This window comes from Lampetra fluviatilis, chromosome 5 (assembly GCF_964198595.1).
Source record: "Lampetra fluviatilis chromosome 5, kcLamFluv1.1, whole genome shotgun sequence".
NCBI lineage: Eukaryota > Metazoa > Chordata > Hyperoartia > Petromyzontiformes > Petromyzontidae > Lampetra > Lampetra fluviatilis.
In genome coordinates this window covers 22,844,583-22,850,676 of record NC_136279.1, presented here as the reverse complement: position 1 = coordinate 22,850,676, position 6,094 = coordinate 22,844,583, and the positions used below count along the sequence as shown (strand labels likewise).

General features: G+C 48.2%; 1 protein-coding gene across 1 annotated transcript in view; it reads right to left on the bottom strand.

Annotated features, from left to right (window-relative positions):
- Positions 1–6,094, bottom strand: part of DEPTOR (DEP domain containing MTOR interacting protein) — a 72,500-nt gene that overhangs the window by 7,630 nt on the left and 58,776 nt on the right. The window lies entirely within an intron of this gene.

Sequence of the window (6,094 nt, the reverse complement as noted above, 5' to 3'; positions counted from 1 at the left end):
CTTAAAAAGAGAGGGGGGTGGTAGAAAAATTAGCATGTCAATGAGAGAGTTGTGTGGAAATTTTTTTGAGCGAAATATGAAGTTTGAGAAAACAAACTTAGTAAAATTTGAAAGTGTAATGCAATGCAACACTAAGAGTCGATTAACACACAGTTAACGCATAGCCTGGTTGATTACGTTCTTCCAAAGATTGCTAAATTAGAAGTTAAGTGTGAGTTGTGTGGAAATCCTCCCCGTAGAGGTGGTTCGAACTAGATTTGTAGCTTTCGTGACTGCAGGAATTACTCTGGTTCTTTCGGTAAAGTCACGTAGAAAGAAAATAAATTTAATAATAATAGAATACGACGTTTAGACTGTGTTGCATTGCATTACACTTCCAAATCTTACTAAGTTTGTTTTCTCAAACTTCCTATTTCTCTCTCAAATTTTGCCATGCTCGTTTGTTGAAAGGTCCATTTTCTCTCCGGCCGCTACGGGGAGGATTTCCACAACTCTCATTGACATGCTAATTTCTCTACCACCCCCCTCTCTCTTTTTAAGGCCTCGACACAGAGGCGTTGTTTCGGTGTCTATGTCTCTGTGTGTCTCTCTCTGCTTGTGTCTGTCTGTGTGTCTCCGTGTCTGTTTTGTCTCCCAAATTTAGCAATCTTTGGAAGAACGTAATCAACCAGGTAGGGTGTTGACTTGTGTTAGCCGACTCTGTTGTATTACATTATATTTCTAAGTTTTTTTCTCATTCGTTCTTACCTGATGATGGTTGCTTGTGTTGCAATCGAAACGTCGTATTCTATTATTTACTTTATTTTTTTTCTACGTGACTTTTCCGAAAGAACCAGAGAGTAATTCCTGCAGTCACGAAAGCTTCAGTTTGTTTTATTTTAGTATCCTTGTTATGCGACCACCCAGAAATGAGGTGGGAAATAATTGGCCGCTCAAATCACCTCGGCTGTGTGTCACTTCATTATTTGGTGATGGATGATGCTGCCGTTGCGTTGGCAGTGAGGCCATAGACGCTTCACGTCAGCGATGTCACATTCAGCCAAGTCCCTGGCATGGCAGCAAGAGCCCCCTACTGTGCTGCCCGTGTATTTGGAAACGTGTCAAAATGCAATTAAATCCAGTAACAGCACAGCAAGGTTACAACGATGGCAGTAATTAAGTAGTGCACTAAGGCACAGTGGTTTGGGTCTGAATGTGTGTGTAACAATTCCCTACTCTACTGTTATTAATTGGTAGGCGTGCCAGTTTACAGGCACGAGCTGAGCACGGTGACAATGTGTTACGTGCCTAATGTGCGTGCGATGTTAAGACGTTTCACTAAACTGTTTACAGGTTTACTCTGTCCTTGTCTGAGTGCGCTGCTTAATAACTGCCACGCACACAACCTTGCTGTTACCATTATTGTCGGGGGGGGTGTGTACATTTTGACGCACTTTCAAATGTGCTGACTCGGCATTTTTGTTGGTGTAAATTAGGGTGGGGAACGTCCGGCCCGCGGGCCGTATAAGGCCCGCGAAATCATTTGATCTGGCCCTGCCAAGGCAACCGCAGGCGAGACTCGAAATTAAATTAATCTAGGAGCAAACCTGGAAAAGCAGTTGCGAGTAGCAACATCATCAATATCCAGCTAACATCACACGCCTCACCAAAGAGAAGCAGTTCCAGCCATCACATTAGGGGTGAGTTCATTAAATGTTTGACCAAATATAACAGGCTGATTTTTAAGTTGATAATTTTGTATGGCCCGCGAATGTTAGAAATATCCAAATGGCCCTTGGCAGAAAAAAGGTTCCCCACCCCTGGTCTGTAAAATGTTGCGGCCTCAGCCAAGCCAAGAGCAAATTTAAAAAACGCGTGAACATCGCCCATCGCGTGTGATTAGTCCTGTGACGTTACGTGCGTATGCCCCCAGCCACTTTCCAGTAAACACGACACGTTGACTCAACGTTGGTCTTACGGTGCCAACCACGTCATGCCAACGTTGATGCTGTTTACTGGGTTATTCCTCCATGATGGGTAACACCGACCCTCTGTCTGCCCTGCATCGTCACATTATATGAGCGTGGAGAAAGAGACGCGGTGAGTCAAGTCATGAAAAAATGGGGGTGGGAGGGGGAGGTAGAGAGATTTTAGTTTTTACATGTATGGACACAGACCGAGGCATTTTGGGATGAGTAGATTTGACTTCGCGAGGCTGGGATAGGGAGGGACAGTGTGCTGTGTTTTAGCTAAAGAGGCTCGGAGTCCGTAACTTCACAGAGGATGACAGACAGACGCTCAATCATAGTTATACGAATCTGAATTTTAAGGAAAAAAAGTTGAAATGGATAAAACATGGGTAAACAATTATGTTCAAGTACGTAGTTATCTGGGTTCGAGATCACGTGAGACGCGTGGTGTTGGTTATGTCATTGTGTGTAAGTGGGGAGCGGTGGTGCAGCGGTTAGCGCGCTTCGCTACGAACACGGCGACCCGGGTTCGATTCTCGCTCACGGCCAACACCAGTGGCGATTATCTGAACCGGTCCTGGGTTTCCCCTAGGTCGACTCAGCCTCAAATTAGTACCTGGTGCGGTGTGTAAACATCACAACTAGGGAGACAAAGGCGGCCGGGCGTGGTGTTGGCTACCCACCCCCTCGTGTGCCGTGCCGGCCTTCATAGGTGCTCGCTAACAGCACTTGCCCCAACAGTCTGTTCAGGCTATACGGAGGATCTTTGCATTTGGGGGTATCGCTTTTCCGTGTTTCACAATAAACAAAAACTACCCGCACGAGGGGAGAAGAGGGATCTTTGGACCACAGCAGCGGCGTCAACACCGCCACAGTTCGTGAAAGGGGCAGCGATCTTTTCCGTTCGCTGTGCGTGGGTTTGGTAATAACGGGAGTAACGCGTTTGGCCTGCGTCGCTCACTATTCATTGGACGCCGTTCCGATCCACAGCGCACTGCGTGGGCTTTACCGGTCAATTTTGCGTGTGCGCACCCCTCTGAAATTACCAATGGATTTATGGGGTGGGACCCTGATTTATGCAACTGACAAGCAGGCGACTCTGCGCCTCCTTTCCATCTGGCGTTACACGAGAAAAACATGAAAGTGTTATTTGACACACACACAGCCTTGCGGGAGCGAATGTTCAATTTCTGTCATCGTTGTTATCGTATGAATGTGGATTTAATATTTTAAAAACGTCGATGAGCTAAATAAGACACACTCCCGCTGGTGGTGCTATTCCCCGTTTTCGTTCAGATCTATTTTGAAAAGACCGATTATATTATCCAACTAAAAACTCTGCCGTTGTAAGTTTGCTGAACGCAAACTGCCAACGCAGATGCGCCACGAGGTGTCAGCATCATTTTCAGCTGAGAGACGACTTTTTTGTGAAGTTCGAACGGCGTTATGAACCAGTGTGCGTAGCACCTCCTAGGGCCGTGTTCTTCATCGCAAGGCCCGCGGGGGGCACTGGCGGCCCGTGGTGGCCTTTAGTGCGGCCCCCGACAATACACAAATGGTGAAAACATCCCCCCCCCATCATCATCGTGCCGCTGTCAAACCACCCCAATGGTTTCAAATTAGAGGCCGGCCGAAATTGAATTTCTGGTTTCGGCCGAAACCGTAAGTTAAAAATTGACTTTCGGCCCAAACAGAAAGTATGCCGAAAGAGGTAATTTAAAGTTCAAGTTTCAAGTTCATTTATTAGGTACTAGCGGAAGTACCCGGCTTTGCCCAGGTGAAAAATATGTTTCTTAAAAACCTTACATATATATGTAGTGGTGATACGTGCTGGCAGGCGGGATCGTGAGGCAGCGCGTGGTGGGTGGTTACATCACGGTCCGCAAGCGGGTGCTCACATCGCGGTCCGCATAGGCTCCACCCCCTCGGGAGCGGAGGGCTATGTAAGGCGATGCGCGCGGGCACTCGGGGAGTTGGTAACCGGTGAAGACAGAAAACGGAGGAAGAGATAGGCCCTGGGACCCCTAGCCCCGCTGCCCTTGTAAGGGCCGGGGCTCTGTGAGGCTCAGAGGCGAGGCCTTGGGATTCATGGTCCAACGCCCTTGTAAGGGCTCGGGCTGTGTAGCCCAGTGGTCCGAGACCCGTGACCTGACAAGGCGGGTCTGATAGCTCCCCGTGGGGAGAGCGTAGCCGGAGAGCCTGAGTTGAGGCAGAGATAGGCACGCGTACCCTACGGGAGAGACTGAGTGCGGCCCGAGCCGGATGCGCGTAGGGGTCTGATAGCTCCCCGTGGGGAGAGCGTAGCCGGAGAGCCTGAGTCGAGGCAGAGTTAGGTACGCGTACCCCACGGGGGAGACGGAGTGCGTGGCCGAGTCAGGCACGCGTGACATAGGTGTTATCTCGGTTGGGACTGTTACATGTGCAACCGTTGTGAATAAACAGTGCTGCCCCGTCAACTCGTCTCCCGCCATTATTGAAGATATTACATATACACAGATACTAAGGTATTGTCAAAGCCCGGTGGGCTGTTTGTACATTTCTCCACCAACAAATATATAAGAGGCTTTCACAAGTCCAAAAAGTTGTAGAAAGTGTGGGGTAAATAGTTGATGTCAAATAGTTTCCGAAAATTGTGGTCTCCCCCCCCCCCCCCCCTCAAAAAATATCTTTACCCCTCGTAGGTATATATACTAACAACACCTTGCATACAACAGAGGAAGTGGTATCTATTGACTCTGTAGTAGTATCTACTGACTGTACTGTAGTATCTACTGAGCCAGTAGTAGCTACTGACTGTGTAGTAGTGTTTAGTGACTGTAATAACTACTGACCATAGTAGTATTTACTGGGCCTACAGTAGTATCTACCGACTATATACTCATAACGACTAACTGTAAAGTATCTGCTGACTCTATAGTTGTATCCACTGACTATAGTAGTAACTACAAAATCTATAGCAGTATCTACTCACTCTATAATAGTATCTACTGACTCTAGTAGCTACTCACCGTGGTAGTATGTACTGACTCTATAGTAGTATATACTGACTGTAGCAGTATTGACTGACTGTAGTGGTATATACTGACTGTTTTAGTATTTACTATAGCGGTATCTACCAACTTGATAGCAGTATCTACTATCACTACAGCAGTGTATACCGACTGAGGTCGTACCTGCTATCACTACAGCAGTGCATACTGCTGTGTTGGTACCTGTTATGATGACAGCAGTGCATATTGTGGTGGAACCTGCTATGATTACAGCAGTGCATACTGCTGTGGTGGTATCTGCTATGATGAGAGTAGTACATATTGTGGTGGTGGTACCTGGTATGATAACAGAAGTACATACCGAGTGTGGTGGCACCTGCTATGACGACAGCAGTACATACTGTGGTGGTACCTGCTATGATGACAGCAGTACATACTGTGGTGGTGGTGGTACCTGCTCTGATGAGAGCAGTACATACTGTGGTGGTGGTACCTGCTATGATTACAGCAGTGCATATTGACTGTACTCATCATTCACCCTCACCATTCACCACTCACAACTCACCCTTACCACTCATCCTCACCACTCACCACTCCCACTCACTATTCACCATTCACCCTCACAACTCACCACTCACCAATCTCCCTCACCAATCTCCCTCACCACTCACCCTCACCACTCACCCTCACCACTCACCCTCACCTCACCACTCACCCTCACCACTCACCAATCACCACTCACCCTCACCACTCACTCTCACCACTAACCCTCACCACTAACCCTCACCACTCTCCCTCACCACTCACTCTCACCATTCACCTTCACCATTCAGCCTCACCACTCACCCTCACCACTCACCCTCACCATTCACCATCACAACCACCACTCACCCTCACCACTCAACCTCACCCTCACTACTCACCATTCATCCTCACCAATCACCACTGACCAATCACCACTCACCACTCTCCACTAACCCTCACCACTCAACCTCATCACTCACCCTCAAAACTAGCCACTCTCTCACCACTCACCCTCACCACTCAGCACTCACCCTCACCACTCACCCTCACCACTCACCCTCACCACTCACGCTCACCACTCACCCCTCACCGCTCACCACTCACCCATCACCACTCACAACCGCCACTCAC